Genomic DNA, 18878 nt, shown 5'->3' with positions numbered 1-18878 from the left:
TATTATACTTTAGATCACCTCTGACCATTCCCCACGTTCTATGTTAGAAATATTGTTCCAATTTTTGCTTTGGAACATGTTAGAGTTTCGGCGGGAAACATCTGTGAAACAAATGCACACTCATGTGTGAATTTGTAGAGGGAGATAGCTGAAATTTCTAATCCCTGATTTACAACAGCGTGTGAATTGTCAACCCCCCACCAGCTCCCCTCCCCCCTCCGCGGGGGAGAAGTGTCACGCTCTGACCTAGGAGAGCTGTGTTTTCTCTGTTTAGCTAGGCCAGGGTGTGATAGGTGGGTGGGCATTCTATGTTTTGTATTTCTTTGTGTTGGGCCGAGTATGATTCCTAACCAGAGGCAGCTGTCTGTAATGCTTGATGTAGTGGGTGTGGAGTCAGGCGCAGGAAACAAGAGCGTTTGTTATCGTGCTTTAATAAATGCACCGTCAAAGAGAGTATACACCCAAAAACAACAACAGGGTGTAATCAAAAATACAAGTATCCAAAAACACGTTCCACTACACAAAACACAGTGAACGACAGAAATAAGCCCGCACACAGAACAGGTGGGGAAACGGGCTTAAATACCCAACTAATCATTAATAGGACACAGGTGAAACCAATAAAGACAAAACCAACAGAAAAGGGAAAAAGGGATCGGTGGCAGCTAGTAGGCCGGTGACGACGACCGCCACCCGAACAGGGAGAGGAGTCACCATCAGCAGGAGTCGTGACACTGTCTATCGTTGTCTCTGATTAGGAACCATACTTAGGCAGCTTGTTTTTCCTTTGGGTTTTGTGGGTAGTTATTTTCCGTTTAGTTGTAAAGTACCTGACGGAACTGTCTGCTGTCATTTTTTTGTTTAATTTGTAAGTGTTCATTCTTCTTTCATTAAAACTACAAGATGAACATATTCCACGCTGCACCTTGGTCTACTCATTATGACACCTGTGACAAGAAGGGGTCTGGTTGAAGTCATCCACTGGAAAGCTGATCCGACCCATCTGGATCCTCACAGGACAGTCATGACACAGGTTTGGCATATCAAGAAGCTGATTTAACAGCATGATCATTACACAGGTGGACCTTGTGCTGGGGAAAATAAAATGGCACTCTAAAATGTGAGGTTTTGTCACACAACACAATGACACAGATTTCTAAAGTTTTGAGGGTGCGTGCAATTGGCATGCTGACTGCAGGAATATCCACCAGAAAGGTTGCCAGAGAATTTAATGTTCAATTCTCTACCATAAGCCACCTCCAATGTCATTATAGAGTATTTGGCAGTCCGTGCCACCGGCCTCACAACCACAGACCATGGCTAACCACGTCAGCCCAGGACCTCTACATCCGGCTTCTTCACCTGCGGGATGGTCTGAGACAAATCACCCGGACAGCTGATTAAACTGTGGGTTTGCACAACCGAACAAACTGCTGGAAACCGTCTCAGGTAAGCTCATCTGCGTGCTCGTCATCCTCACCAGGGTCTTGACCTGACTGCAGTTGGTAAATGCTCACCTTCGATGGCCACCGGCACACTGGAGAAGTGTGCTCTTCACGGATGAATCCCAGATTCAACATCACCGGGCAGATGGCTGATAGTGTGTATGGCGTCGTGTGGGTGAGTGATATGCTGATGTCAATGTTGTGAACAGAGCGCCTCGCAGAAGGGTTATGGTATGGGCAGGCGTAATCTATGGACAATGAACACAATTGCATTTTATCAATGGCAAGTTGAATGCACAGCGATACCATGACGAGATCCTGATACCCATTGTCGTGCCATCACCTCACGTTTCAGCATGATAATGCATGGCACCATGTCGCAAGGATCTGTACACAATTCCTGGAAGCTGAAAATGTCCCAGTTCTTCCATGGCCTGCATACTCACCAGACATGTCACCCATTGAATATGTTTGTGATACTCTGGATCAACGTGTTCCAGTTCCCGCCAATATCCAGCAACTTCGCACAGCCATTGAAGAGGAGTGGGACAACATTCCACAGGCCACAATCAACAGCCTGATCAACTCTATGCAAAGGAGATGTGTCGCGCTGCATGAGGCAAATGGTGGTCACACCAGATACTGACTGATTTTCTGATCCACGCCCCAACCTTTTTTAAAAAGGTAACCAACAGATGCATATCTATATTCCCAGTCATGTGAAATCCATAGATTAGGGCCTAATTCATTTATTTCAATTGATTTCCTTACATGAACTGCAACTCAGGAAAATCTTAGACATTTTTGCTTGTTGCAGTTATATTTTTTTCACAGTGTAGTTAGGATTTTGTACAGAAGGTTTCAACTGGCCAATAGCTTAGCAGGTAGAGTAGGGATTCAGGGATGTGCCGGTAGGAGGTCAAATCTTGTTAAAGGTACACTATTTTGAAAATTGATTTATGTGAAACCACACTTTCTGCACTGTTGTTCAAATAATTTTCTTAAATTTAGTATAGTATAAACTTCTGTCTTAAGCATCCTAAGTAATTCCGTGGATTAAGTTTTTGAAAAATAGTGAGCTTGAAAGCAAACATGATTTGAACTTGGTGTTCAAACTAATTATAGACTACTTAAATCAACTACTTATCCCTGCACCAGAGTTTTGATGAAAACAGTGGAGAAAAAAAAGTATACCTGCTAATCACACGCTGCTATTTATTACTGACCAGCAGATGTCACTAATGTCCATGGTGAACAGATAATGAAGCTGAGAGTAATGAACCATTTTTTGGCACAATATATTGAAGTGCCAAACCTTCAGAAAGCCAGTTGAAGGGTTGTTTTAGTGGCTTTTTCCCAGTTCTATATGGAAAACTCCATAAGGTACAGTCATTGCTGCACTTTCAAATATGGGTGGGGGCAATGTGCTGGTGGGGGTTCATTAACATATTTGGGGGCATGATCTAAAATTATTTTGTATTTGTGCCAACCATCAGTCGAAATGTTCTGCAAGTTTAAGGAGTTTTATTGTTATGTTGCCAAATGTTGAGCAGCTCTTTTGACCCTGTTAGTTCTGCAGTGTTTGTAAGATGCCATGGCAATCAAGTGTGGTACTTTGCTTCTTCCTAAGGCTTAATGACATCTGGTTCACTGGAAGTTGATCTTAAATTTTCAGTAACCGACTAATTGCTTGCATGTTACTGTCAAATTCATAGTAACTAATATGTCACAGTCCCTGACAGGTTGGTAAGTGAGTATTACTGTAACATGGGCACCAGCAATGAATTAAATATCAAACAGTTATTTGGTTGGAGATGCACTTATGTCTCCCTTTAACAAGGCTGCAGAACTAACAATATACAAGATGACTATTTATGAACGCACAACTTTAACTGGGATGACATTCCCACTCATGGGAGACCAAAATGATTTAGCTAAAAGCCACACCTCAAATAAGCCACTCCTGTAATCTTCTAGTAGGCTGCTGCTGCTACAGTATGCTGCCAGTCAGCAAGTGATGTGCATGCTGTCAACAGAAATGTCAGTTAGGGCACAGAACGTTACTGGCAAGGCTTGCTAGCGGCAGTAAGTGTCATTTAGCAAATCTAAAATAACTTCCTGGTAAGCAGCTTACAGTTAAGAAATGACAAATTCACAACTTCTGGCAACAAGTTTCCATTAAGTTACTGAAAAATGCACCATAACCTCTTTACAGTGCATCTCATTACTCCCAGATTTTCTTGCAAAATTTACAGAACAGTGTTAAAGAAGTTATTTAACTTGCATTGGCATAAAGATTGACTGCTCCAACACTTTCATTGACGGTTAGCACAAATACACATACATTTAACCAAGCCCGAAATATGCTAATGAGCCCCAACTAGTACATTGCCCCCACCTACAGTATATTTTAAAGCGCAGTGATGATCATACCTTATATTCAAAATATTGGGTTGAAGATTCTCCTATAACTACAAGGTATGGGAGATTGTACCTTGGACCTTTTTGTTAAGTGTGAAGTTCACCTTTGACCTTTTGTACCCCAGGGAACAATACAGTACCCTAACTGTACTCTTATTTTTGAGTGTGTTAATATACACTGAACAAAAATATAAACACAACATGTAAAGTGTCTCACGAGCTGAAGTAAAAAATCCCAGAAATGTTTCATATATGCACAAAAAGCTTATTTCTCTTAAATTGTGTATACAAATTTGTTTATATCCTTGTTAGTGTGCATTTCTCATTTGCCAAGATAATCCATCCACCTGACAGGTGTGGTATATCAAGAAGCTGATTAAACACTATGATCATGACCTTGTGCTGGGGACAATAAAGGCACACTTTAATTAAAATGTGCAGTTTTGTCACACAAAGCAATGCCACAGATGTCTAAAGTTTTGAGGGAGCATGTAATTGGCATGCTGACTGCAGAAATGTCCACCAGAGCTGTTGCCAGAGATTTGAATGTTAATTTCTCTACAATATGCTGCCTCCAACATTGTTTTAAAGAACTAGGCAGTACGTCCAACCGGCCTCACAACCACATGTTTTTTTTACCTTTATTTAACTGCAGAGCGCAAAAGAAAAAATGTTTAACTTTCATACAATCACAAGTGCAATACAACAAATTAAAGCTTAACTTCTTGTTCATCCAGCCACCATGTCAGATTTCAAAAAGGCTTTACGGCGAAAGCAAACCATGCGATTATCTGAGGACAGAACCCCATCAAACAAACACATGACAATCATATTTCAACCTGCCAGGCGTGACACAAAACTCAGAAATAACGATATAATTCATGCCTTACCTTTGAAGAGCTTCTTCTGTTGGCACTCCAATATGTCCCATAAACATCACAAATGGTCCTTTTGTTTGATTAGTTCCGTCGTTATATCTCCAAAATGTCCATTTATTTGGAACGTTTGATTCAGAAAAACACCGGTTCCAACTCGCCCAACATGACTATCATTTATCTAATAAGTTACCTGTAATCTTGGTCCAAACATTTGAAACAACTTTCCTAATCCAACTTTAGGTATTTTAAAACGTCAATAATCGATCAAATTTAAGACGGAATACATTGTGTTCAATTGCGGCTAAAATGAAAGTGGAGCGAGCTTCAGGTCGCACGCCCCAAACAAGAGTACACTAGGCTGGACCCTCATTCTGAATAGCCGTACTTCTTCATTTCTCTAAAGAAAAACATCAACCAATTTCTAAAGACTATTGACATCTAGTGGAAGCAATAGGAACTGCAACCAAGTGCCACAGAAATCTAGGGTCCCATAGAAACCCAATTGAAAACACAGTGAACTCAAAAAACAATTTTCCTGGATGGTTTGTCCTCGGGGTTTTGCCTGCCAAATAAGTTCTGTTATACTCACAGATCCAAATCCAAAATCTATCCAAATCTACCAATTATATGCATATCCTAGCTTCTGGGCCTGAGTAGCAGGCAGTTTACTTTGGGCACGCTTTTCATCCAGACGTGAAAATACTGCCCCCTATCCCAAACAGGTTAAGAAAAAATTATTATTTACAATGACAGTCTACCCCAGCCAAACCCTAACAACACTGGGTCAATTGTGCACCACCATGTGGGACTCCCAGTCATAGCCAGTTGTGATACAGCCTGAAATTGAACCAGGGTTTGTATTGACACCTCTAGTACTGAGATGCAGAGCCTTAGACCGCTGCACCACTCGTCAGTCCAGCACCTCCACATCCAGTTTCTGTAGTGTTACAGGTTGTAGCGAGCAATGGGTTAATCGTTCAAATCCCATTTAAGGCTGAGTCCCAATTCTGTTCACAGCACATAATTATACCAGATTTGACAGTAATTGAATTCTGAATACAGTAGCATACTGCAATTCTATATAAATAACACCTTCAAGTTGTTGTATATATTTACTTTATTTGTACTACAACTTTAGGCAAAATGCTAAAATGTATTCTTGGCAATAAATGTATAGTCCGTCTCCTCTGTGTCCATAGACCTGGTGGCTCAGAAGGAACTTCAGGTAGCTAGCAACTAAGAGGTTGTGAGTTAAAATCCAAAGGGATGTTTTGTCTGAAGTAAACAGCTTCCTTTAACATCTTAATTTAGCTGTAAAAATACAGTAACTAGTTGTAGATTTACTGTATTTTTAACGCAACTAGGCAAAAAACGTTTAGGGGACCATGACACAACGTTCTGAGAACGTCCTAAACACGTCCTTGGGAAATCCTTGGAACAAACCGCAAACTAGACAAAAGCTGGAGGGGACCATGACTGCTTAAATTGAACTAATGTCAATTGTGCCTTTTAAAGTGAAGTTTTCTAAATGACATTTTACATATCAGCTTTCACATGTGCTCAAATGTTGTCACTTGTAATTTTCCTGGTATCACATGTTGAAATGTTGCTTTCCATGTTGTCAAAATTAATTGACATGAGATCATGTTTTCACATGTGAGTTTCATGTTCTCACATGTTGACGTTTTGCATCCCCATGTTGTAACATTTATTTCACAAGATCATGTTCTCACATGTTTCTTCACATGTGATCATGTGAAATGAATGTGTTTTTTTTCCATAAGGGTAGGATAGGTTTATCGATTTGTGTTGGGTTTCGCGAGGTCCAGCATGCCAAGTCCCCCTGCTGTCTGCCAATCAAGAGAATGCCTGGAATCAGTGTCAGGTGGCCTTGTGGTTGGTGGAACAGCGGGGGCAGGGGGCTGGGCACTGCATATCTGTTATATTGCCATTCTGGTATTGTTCTCTCTTTTCATGTCCCGACAGTGAGCTAGGATTTTTTTATCTGATTTATTTGGTGGAGGCTACAGTCAGACAGTAGTCAATAAACTGTCAATTTGAGAACTCGACATTCTCTAATTTATGAGGTTATTACTCTACTAGCCAACCTATAATACTTCTGACCTCAACCCTGACCTCTCTGCTGTTTTTCTGTAATGTCATGAAACAAATGTTTAACATTAGGATTAAATTGTTTCCACTGACCTCAAAAGCCCTTGAAGTGGTATAATGATGTCCATGGCCGGGTATAGTTTCCAAGAAACATGCTGCAGACTTGAGCATTTCCCTCAATTACTTGATTATCTCCACTAAACCGATTACAGGGCAAAACTTCCCAAGATCTCCATTCTAGTTCCCCCAAAGCACATAAAGCAGATTATAATTTCCTTGAAAGAAAACATGATTTCTGAAGATTGTGTAGCAGTCACATGGGACATAATCTGACAATGTCATAATTTTACAATGTAATCTATTTATTTTACAAGATACAAAAAAATGCTTTTTGTTGCAAATGAAACATCCTGGCGCTGAAGAAGTAATTGAATTGCAGATGGCACTTGATACGACCTGTGTTGTGTGAGAGAAGAGATTAAAACGTTCAGAATGAATCTCAAGGTATGATTTATTTTTCCTGTTGTATGAGTGAATAATTGATGCCACATTGGGGAAAAAAAAACAAGAACAGGTGAACTGTGTAAAGGTAATAAAATATGTGTGATATTGCTACAGTTTAAAAGGCAGAGCTCGAAAGCTGAAAATATTTTGTGAGTTATCTGATAATGCAGCATTGAATGCATTTGCTCAGTACTCCACTTGAAATTCTCATCACTGTGCAGGGGTTAGTTGTGAATATTAATATTTCAATGAGCCAAACATCAATAGATTTTCTCATTTTCAAATTGATAACTGGCAGTTGAGAGCAGGTTAGCCTTTGCCATTATACACTGTAACAGGCCTTTCTGCAGTGGCCTTAGTTAAACCGTTCTAGTCTAGTCAACAATACCAGCAAATAAGAACATGCCTTGCTACAGAAAGATTGCCGGATACTATTCATGGAACACAAAAACACAGCTCCATCTTCATTATGACATGGTGTTTTTAATATTGCCACAGGAATTAGATGTTGCTGGATTCCCTGAACAAAGATACATATTAGAACAGTAGCTTCTGTTTGGAAAATATGAAATATCAAAATCAAATCAAACTTTATTTGCCACATGCGCCGAATACAACAAGTGTAGACTTTACCATGAAATGCTTACTTACAAGGCCTTAACCAACAGTGCAGTTCAAGAAGAAGAAAATATTTACCAAGTAGGCTAAAATAAAAAGTAATAATAAAAAGTAACACAACAAGAATAACAATAACGAGGCTATATAGAGGGGGCACCGGTACCGAGTCAGTGTGCAGGGGTACAGGCTAGTTGAGGTAATCTGTACATGTAGGTGGGGTCGAAGTTACTATGCATAGGTAACATACAAACAGCGAGTAGCAGCAGTGTACAAGAGGGAGGGGGGGTCAACGTAAATTGTCCAGTGGCGATTTTTATGAATTGTTCAGCAGTCTTATGGCTTGGGGGTAGAAGCTGTTGAGGAGCCTTTTGGTCCTAGACTTGGCGCTCAGGTACCGCTTGCCGTGTGGTAGCAGAGAAAACAGTCTATAACTTGGGTGACTGGAGTCTCTGACAATTTTCTGGGCTTTCCTCTGACTCCGCCTATTATATAGGTCCTGGATGGCAGGAAGCTTGGCCCCAGTGATGTACTGGGCCGTTCGCACTAACTTCTGTAGTGCCTTACGTTCAGATGCCGAGCAGTTGCCATACCAGGCAGTGATGCAACCGGTCAGGATGCTCTCGATGGTGCAGCTGTAAAAACATTTGAGGATCAGGGGACCCATGTCAAATCTTTTCAGTCTCCTGAGGGGGAAAAGGTTTAGTCGTGCCCTCTTCACGACCGTCTTGGTATGTTTGGACCATGATAGTCCGTTGGTGATGTGGACACCAAGGAACTTAACTCTCGGCCCGCTCCACTACAGCCCCGTCGACGTTAATGGGGGCCTGTTCGGGCCGCCTTTTCCTGTAGATCCAGTGCAAATCACAATGTTCTCTCAAAATGCTATAAAGGAAAAATAGCAGTATCCATTTATCAGATCCAGCGCCCAATAGAGTAACACATCAGGGTACACAGACTATATAGATAGCTACTATAATAAGTGTGTAGCGTTGCTAATTTGCTAAAGCCATGCATAATATATAGCAAATGAAAATACTGGAGCAAGATTTTTTTGCAGAGATTTTCATAAGATGCAGAGAGATGTGTTCCATATGACGGATGCATTTTTAGATGAAGTTTGTCCTCAGAGTATCTTGCCATTTCGAGAAAAGACCAAAGTGTGCCCACAACTCCCTCCGGGCCAATTTGAAAGCACTGGAGGTTTGCTTTGTGCCATGTTGACATGCTTTACGTCTCTGGAATGTGACAAACAATACACAGAAAAGTCAGCGGGACCCACACTTTGAGGGGCTGACATTTCTCCTCCATCTAATTGATAAGCATTGGGTGCAAGGCATGTTGGGGGCTACCATCATTCTGCTCCTGTCTGTGGCATTCCCTCATTCTGCTCCTGTCTGTGGCATTCCCTCATTCTGCTCCTGTCTGTGGCATTCCCTCATTCTGCTCCTGTCTGTGCCATTCCCTCATTCTGCTCATGTCTGTGGCATTCCCTCATTCTGCTCCTGTCTGTGGCATTCCCTCATTCTGCTCCTGTCTGTGGCATTCCCTCATTCTGCTCCTGTCTGTGCCATTCCCTCATTCTGCTCCTGTCTGTGCCATTCCCTCATTCTGCTCCTGTCTGTGGCATTCCCTCATTCTGCTCCTGTCTGTGGCATTCCCTCATTCTGCTCCTGTCTGTGCCATTCCCTCATTCTGCTCATGTCTGTGGCATTCCCTCATTCTGCTCCTGTCTGTGGCATTCCCTCATTCTGCTCCTGTCTGTGGCATTCCCTCATTCTGCTCCTGTCTGTGCCATTCCCTCATTCTGCTCCTGTCTGTGCCATTCCCTCATTCTGCTACTGCTGTGCACTATAGTGTGACATACTGTATACACTGAGTGTACAAAACATTAGGAACACCTCTTTCCATTACGTAGACTGACCAAGTGAATCCAGGTGAAAGCCACAGTATGATCCCTTATTGATGTCACTTGTTAAATACACTTCAATCAGTGTAGATGAAGGTGAGGAGACAGGTTAAATAAGTATTTTAAGCCTTGAGACAATTGAGACATGGATTGTGTATGTGTGCCATTCAGAGGGTGAATGGGCAAGACAAAAGATCGCAATTCAAGGTAAGACCCAGATGCTGACATGTCGATTTGACAGTGGTTTAATATTCCAACAGGGGCAGGTAATAGACAGTTCAAGGCAGGCAGTGGTCAGTAAACCAGAGGTGGGGCAAAGGTACCGGACGGCAGGCAGGCTCAGGCAGAGTGGTCAGGCAGGTGGGCTCAGAGTCAGGACAGGCAAGGGTCAAGACCAGGAGGGCGGGGAAAAAGAGAGACTGGGAAAAGCAGGAGCTGAGAACAAAAATGCTGGTTGACCTGACAAACTGGCAACGGACAAACAGAAAACGCAGGTATAAATACACAGGGAATAATGGGGAAGATGGGAAACACCTGGAGGGGGGTGGAGACAATCACAAGGACAGGTTAAACAGATCAGGGTGTGACAAAGTGTCTTTGAACAGGGTATAATAGTAGGTGCCAGGTGCACCAGTTTGTGTCAAGAACTGCAACGCTGCTGGGGTTTTCACGCTCAACAGTTTACCGTGTGTATCAAGAATGGTCAACCACCCAAAGGACATCTATCCAACTGCATTTCCTATATTTTACATTGTTTCATGGCCAGTTAACATTGAAACATTGCACTGCACATTGACTGTAACATGCTAGCCACATGCTGGCCAGCAACAAAGTAATGGCAACAGTCATAATTACAGTTATGCCTGTTGCGACATTGTAAGAGTGACCAAGAACACAGGCCTTTCCAACAGATGTTGGATAATAATATATTTGTGCTGATTCAGACAGATTGAAAATGGTCATATGAATTTCCAAGACTATGCAATTACTAATGAATTGCACAAGAATAGATAAAGACTATGACTCAGGATAGCCAATTCTCAGGGGAAACAGGCATGGGCTCAAATATATACATGGCAAAGAGGAAGCCCTTTTTAAAAAGTGAGCTGTATTTTAATCCCCTTTTGAAAAACTTTCCCTCTGGCACAGAAAGCCTCTCCGTGCTCTTTTCCATAATCTCTGCTTCACTGGGGCATATGATGGGAGAGGTTTCAGCACTGTCCCAAGGTAGCAGATCGTTGGGAGATGACAGGCCACAAGTTCCAATTTTATTATGATTTATTCGGACCAGCCAGTTTTCTGAAATGGAAATTCATTTGAATCTCTCTCTCTCTTTCTCTCTCTCGCTCTCTCTCTCTCTCTGTGTCTCAGCCAAGAGACAAAATGTTCAATAAAAACTTTCCATTGTGCACAAAGCTCTAAAAACAGGCTTCAAGCTCAATTTATGTTTTTTGTTGGCTGTTTGAAGTATTCATATTAAAATCTGCATTTCTGTTTTGTGGATTCAAGAATACCTCCATATTCTGTACAGTGCCTTCAGAAAGTATTCACACCCCTTGACTTTTTCCACATTTAGTTGTATTACAGTCTGAATTTAAAATGGATTACATTTTAATGTCAAAGTGGAATTATGTTTTTAGAAATTTTAACAAATGTATAAATAATAAAAAGCAATCACAAGCCTAACTAAGTTCCGGAGTAAAAATGTGCTTAACAAGTCACATAAGTTGCATGGACTAACTCTGTGTGCAGTAATAGTGTTTAACATGATTTTTAAATGACTACCCCATCTCTGTTCCTACACATACAATTATCTGTAAGGTTCCTAAGTCGAGAAGGGAACACTATTTTGCAAAGAAGGTCTATAGTAGCCTCAACAGCACTCTGTAGGGTAGCACCATGGTGTAGCCGGTGGACAGCTAGCTTCCGTCCTCCTCTGGGTACATTGACTTCAATACAAAACCTATGAGGCTCACGGTTCTCACCCCCTTCCATAGACCTACACAGTAATTATGACAACTTCTGGAGGAAGAATTAATCTAGTACTGAAAGCATAAGCTATAGCTAGCTAGCACTGCAGTGTATAACATGTGGTGCGTAGCTGACTCAAAGAGAGATAAAGAAATGAATTGAACCGTTTTGAACAAATTAATTTCTTCCAAAATGAAGGAGAAGCAAGAGAGAAATAGAGAGAGAGAGATTGAAAAATGTTTTTGTTTCATTTACCACCGGGTCCCGCCAGTGTAACTGCTTACAGACTGTACACTAACGTTACGGCATGATTATAGCAGGTTTACCAACACATTAGTTCTATTAGCTATGCTGACTATGACGTTACTTTAGCTAATATGGTGACAATGATGTAGGCTGTGGGAAGCGGTTTGGCTTGGATGTATTCATTCCACAGATTCTGTTGAAAATAAATTCTAAAACGGAAGCAAACAGACAAAAACGGGGATAAACAACCTGTCACTGTCTTTCACCTCAAATGTCTCTCGATCTGTGTGCACATACGTTGTAAACTTTCATTCATAGGCTAGGTTGTAGCAACCTCATGATGGGTATAGGGAAAATTTGAGTATCTTGTAGCAGCCTAAACCTATTGCTGTTCCATTGAACAAAGTGAATGGAATATGAATGAAAGCCATCCAATATGCTGTAATAAGGCCATGCTCATGAAAAATAAATCGTCCTCTCTCATCTTAAACAGCACATGACTGACACTGCAAAGATTCAGGCGTCCTTCTTAACTCAGTTACAGGAGAGGAAGGAAATCGCTCAGGGATTTCACCATGAAGCCAATGGTGATTTTAAAACAGTTACAGAGTGTGATGGCTGTGATAGGAGAGAAATCAGTATCGATTAACAGCATTGTAGTTACTCCACAATACTAACAAAAATAACAGAGTGAAAAGAGGGAAGCCTGTACAGAATCAAAATATTTCTAAACATACTTCATAATTTGGGCAAATCCAACACAACACAGCATGGTGGAGGCTGCATCATGTTATGGGTATGCTTGTCATCGGCAAGGACTAGGGAGTTTTTTAGGATAAAAAGAAACGGAATAGAGCTAAGCACAGGCAAAATCCTAGAGGAAAACTTGGTTCAGTCTGTTGTCCAATAGACACGGGGAGACAAATTCACCTTTCAGCAGGACAATTACCTAAACATAAGGCCAAATATACACTGGAGTTGCTTATCAAGACAACATTGAATGTTCCTAAGAGGCCTAGTTACAGTTTTGACTTAAATCGGCTTGGAAATCTATGGCAAGACATGAAAATGGCTGTCTAGTGATGATCAACAGCCAACTTGACAGAGCTTGAAGAATATTTTTAAGAATAACGGTCAAATATTGTATAATCCAGATGTGCAAAGCTCTTAGAGACTTACCCAGAAAGACTCACAGCTGTAATCGCTGCCAAAGATGATTCTAATATGTATTGACACAGGGGTTGAATACTTATCTAATGTAGATATATTCGTGTTTTATTTTCCATAAATTAAAAAAATATATATAATTTTTCTTCCACTTTCACATAAGATTATTTTGTGTATATTGTTGACACAAAATGACAATTCAAATCATTTTCATCCCACTTTGTAACACAACATAATGTGGACAAAGAAAAGGGGTGTGAATGCCTTCTGAAGGCATGTTTAACTTATTTACAAATATTTGAGAAGTTTTCTACTAATATTTGCTCTCTGGAAGTGATTACAATGACAACGGACTTGGTGTGATAATCAGCAACTTGAGTGTCACTGTTAAATGTAGACAAAAAAATCAAGCCCATTTTTCCACGTTAAGTGAATGGGAATTATGTGTGGTAAGGATTATGCTAGGATTGCCCTTTAACCAGCATGCATACAGATTGTGACAGGGCTTTAGTGGGTTGACAGAATGACATATTAACCCAGTCATCTCTGGAAAGGAGATTCAACTGAGAACTCAAAAGATGTAAATGTGGCTTCTCTCAGCGAGCCTGCGGAAGGCTTCAGATTTGGTCAATCAGAAATACATTCAATTCAGGATCAACGAAAAAAACACCCCTATCTATGTTTTTCCTTAAAGGTCCAATGCAGCCATTTTTATTGCCTTGTCAAATAATTTCTGGGTAACTATTAAGTACCCTACTGTTATTGTTTTCAATACAAATGGTCAAAAATAAACTACATTTGCTTCTTAGCAAAGAGCAATTTCTCATGCATGAATTTAGCTAGGACTGTCTGGGAGAGGTCTAAGTGGTGAGGGTAGGTTGGATCTGTCTTTCTTATTGATCTATTAACAAATTTACCGCCTGATGATGTCACCAGGCAGGCCAAAACTCCATCCCACCAAAACCAATTTTAGGTGCTCTTAGGTGCTCTTTTCAAACAGCTCTTACAAAAGGGCATTATCATAATTTTCACAATTTCACAATATTATTCCAACCTAGTGTGGAAATATTTACAAAACACAGGCATATCACATTTTTTACTTCACTGGGCCTTTAATTCACTAGCTACAGTAATTATTTATATAAAAAACAGAGTGGTATGTTGGCATGCATTTTCAGTAAGGGATCGTTTCCATTTTGCTTTAGCAGGGTTTTAATGGATCAAAATCGGGCTTAGGTGATGGTCGTGGGAGTGGCCATGGGCAACGGCGTGGTCGCCAACCAAGGCCCTCATCTTGGCCGCAGAGATAACATTTAGCTGTTTTAAGCTAATTTCCTACAACTCTACTCATTCTGTCATGGGCCGAAGAGAAAATGTTACATTATGAATGCAAATTTCCTTCTATTCTACACATTTTGCCATAGAGCTGAGAGAAAATGTGCCGTTTTAAGGCAAATTTCCTGCAATTCTACATGTTGCCAAGGCTCCCAAGTGGTGCAAGGCACTGCATCTTAGTGCTAGAAGTTTCACTACAGACACCCTGGTTTGAATCCGGGCTGTATCACAACCGGTTGTGATTGGGAATCCAATAGGGTTGTGTAACAGTATAGCTTCAGTCCCTCTCCTCGCCCCTACCTGGACTCGAACCAGGGACCCTCTGCACACATCAACAACAGCCACCCACGAAGCATGGCAAGGGGAACAACTACTTTAAGGTCTCAGAGTGAGTGACGTCACCAACTGAAACGCTATTAGTGCGCACCACCGCTAACTAGCTAGCCATTTCACATCGGTTACACTCACCCCCGTTTTGACCTCCTCCTTTCCCGCAGCAACCAGTGATCCGGGTCACGGCACCAAGCGTTGAACTCTTTGCCCTGAATGCCAAGTGTCGCGTCTGGAGGAAACCTGGCACCACCCCTACAGTGAAGCATGGTGGTGGCAGTATCATGCTGTGGGGATGTTTTTCAGTGACAGGGACTGGGAGACTAGTCAGGATCGAGGCAAAGATGAACAGAGCAAAGTACAGAGATCCATGATGAAAACTTGCTCCAGAGCGCTCAGGACCTCAGACTGGGGTGAATGTTCACCTTTCAATAGGACAACAACTCTAAGCACACAACCAAGACAACACAGGAGTGGCTTTGAGACAAGTCTCTGAATGTCCTTGGGTGGCCCAGCCAGAGCCTGGACTTGAACCCGATCGAACATCTCTGGAGAGACCTGAAAATAACTGTGCAGCGACACTCCCCATCAATCCTTACAGAGCTTGTGAGGATCTGCAGAGAAGAATGGTTGAAACTCCCCAAATACAGGTGTGCCAAGCTTGTAGCGTCATACACGAGAAGACTCGAGGCTGTAATCACTGCCAAATGTGCTTCAACAAAGTCCTGCATAAAGTGTCTGAATACTTATGTAAATGTGATTTTTCTGTTGTTTTTTTAACAAATTACATTTTCCTTTGGTCTGTTAAGTCCATATTTGAGGTTTTTGGTTCCAACCACTGTCTTTGTGAGATGCAGAGTAAGTGAACGGATGATGTCCGCATGTGTGGTTCCCACCGTGAAGCATGGAGGAGGAGGTCTGATGGTGTGGGTGGTTAGCGGTTAATGGGACTATCATTTGTTTTTTTTAACAGGACAATAACCCAACACACCTCCAGGCTGTGTAAGGGCTATTTGACCAAGAAGATGAGGGATGGAGTGCTGCATTAGATGGCCTGGCCTCCACAATCACTCGACCTCAACCTGATTGAGACGGTTTGGGATGAGTTGAATTGCAGAGTGAAGGGAAAGCAGCTAACAAGTGCTCAGCATATTTTTGAACTCCTTCAAGACTGTTGGAAAAGCATTCTGACTGAAGCTGGTTGAGAGAATTCCAAGAGTTTGCAATGCTGTCATCAAGGCAACAGGTGGCTTCTTTGAAGAATCAAAAATATATTTTGATTTGTTTAACACTTTTTTGGTTACTATATGTTTCCATATGTGTTATTTCATAGTTTTGATGTCTCTACAGCATAGAAAAAAGTCAAAATAAAGAAAAACCCTTGAATGAGTAGGTGTGTCCAAACGTTGACTGGTACTGTCCATTAAAATAACATTACATTTATCAGAAATACAGTGTAGACATTGTTAATGTTGTAAATGCTTTGTAGAGCCACCTTTTGCAGCAATTACAGCTGCAAGTCTCTTGGGGTATGTCTCAATAAGCTTGGCACATCTAGCCACTGGAATTTTTGCCCATTCGTCAAGGCAAAACTTCTCCAGCTCCTTCTAGTTGGATTGCTCCCGCTGGTGTACAGCAATCTTTAAGTCATACCACATATTCTCAATTGGATTGAGGTCTGGGCTTTGACTAGGCCATTCCAATTTATTGAAATGTTTCCCCTTAAACCACTCAAGTGTTCTTTTAGCAGTATGCTTAGGGTCATTTCCTGCTGGAAGGTGAACTTCTGTCCCAGTCTCAAATCTCTGGAAGACAAAAAGGTTTCCCTCAATATTTTCCCAGTATTTAGCACTATCCTTCAATTCTGACCAGTTTTGCAGTCCCTGCCGATGAAAAACATCCCCACAGCATGATGCTGCCACCACCATGCTTCACTGTGGATGAGGTTCTCGGGGTGATGAGAAGTATTGGGTTTGCGCCAGACATAGCGTTTTCCTTGATGGCCAAAAAGCTACATTTTTGTCTCATCTGACCAGAGTACCTTCATCCAAATGTTTGGGGTGTCACTCACATGCCTGCTTATTTTATTCTTCAAGCTATGGCTTTTTTCTGGCCACTATTCCGTAAAGCCCAGCTCTGTGGAGTGTACGGCTTAAAGTGGTCCTAATGACAGATACTCCAATCTCCGCTGTGGAGCTTTGCAGCTCCTTCAGGGTTACCTTTGGTCTCTTTGTTGCCTCTCTGATTAATGCCCTCCTTGCCTGGTCCGTTTTGGTGGGCGGCCCTCTCTTGGCAGGTTTGTTGTTGTGCCGTATTCTTTCCATTTTTTTAATAATGGATTTAATGGTGCTCCGTGGGATGTTCAAAGTTTCAGATATTTTTTTATTACACAATCCTGATCTGTACTTCTCCACAACTTTGTCCCTGACCTGTTTAGAGAGCTCCTTGGTCTTCATGGTGCCGCTTGCTTGGTGGTGCCCCTTGTTTGGTGGTGTTGCAGACTCTGGGGCCTTTCAGAACAGGTGTATAGGTCCTCAAGGTCCTAAACGATATCGTAACCGCCATCGATAAGAAACAATACTGTGCTGCCGTATTCATTGACCTGGCCAAGGATTTCGACTCTGTCAATCACCACATCCTCATTGGCAGACTCAATAGCCTTGGTTTCTCAAATGATTGCCTCGCCTGGTTCACCAACTACTTCTCTGACAGAGTTCAATGTGTCAAATCAGATGGGCTGTTGTCCGGGCCTCTGGTAATCTCTATGGGGGTGCCACAGGGTTCAATTCTTGGGCCAACTCTTTTCTCTGTATACATCAATGATGTCGCTCTTGCTGCTGGTGAGTGTCTGATCCACCTCTACGCAGACGACACCATTCTGTATACTTCTGGCCCTTCTTTGGACACTGTTAAACCTCTACGGGCTACGGGGCAGTATTGAGAATTTTGGAAAAAATATGTGCCCATTTTTAACTGCCATCTACACCAACTCAGAAGCTAGGATATGCATATTATTACCAGATTTGGATAGAAAACACTCTGAATTTTCTAAAACTGTTTGAATGGTGTCTGTAAGTATAACACAACTCATATGGCAGGCAAAAACCTGAGAAAACCTGAGAGAAAAAAATAATTTTGTGGCTGTACTATTTTTTTTGAGTCATTGTTTTATAGATACCACAGTGAGAAAGGATTAATTTCGCAACTCCTACGGCTTCCACTAGATGTCAGCGATCTTTATAAAGTTGTTTGAAGCGTCTATGATGAACAGAGAGCAAATAAGAATGCAGTGAAGTTGACGTCCCTGGGATGTCGTCACTTCCATTATTGCCTGCACCTGCGCAATCATGAGACACGAGACATTTTTCAAAAACGTTAATCTAGACACAGGTGAGGTCGGGTTGAAACATTACTGATGTTTCACGTTAAAAATGGCTCTAAAGATTGATGCTAAACAACGTTTGACATGTTTGAACAAACGTAAATAGATTATTTTTGTAACTTTTTTAACTTTTCGCTGTGACTTCACATCCCCCCTGCGCTACTTTTTAGTAGCCACCGAAGCGCTAACAACATGGAACAACTTGGAGTTATTTGGACATCAATTATGAACTTTGTCAAAAGAAACCACATTTGTTGTGGACCTGGGATTCCTGGAAGTGCCAATGGATGAAGATAATCAAAGGTAAGGGATTATTGACGATAGTATTATTGATATTACATGGTTACAAGATGATGCTAACCTATATAGCCTAGCCTATTCTTCTTAGCACAGCACCCGGTTTATTGCAACTTGTGATTTCCCAGTAAAGTTATTTTGAAATCTGGCAATACAGTAGCATTTACGAAATGTTAAACTATAATTAATTGAATGACAATATTATAATTTACCAATGTTTTCGAATAGTAATTTTGAAAATTGTAACGTTGTTCACCGGAAGCATT

Source organism: Salmo trutta, chromosome 16 (genome assembly GCF_901001165.1).
Source record: "Salmo trutta chromosome 16, fSalTru1.1, whole genome shotgun sequence".
NCBI lineage: Eukaryota > Metazoa > Chordata > Actinopteri > Salmoniformes > Salmonidae > Salmo > Salmo trutta.
This window is presented reverse-complemented; position numbering follows the sequence as displayed.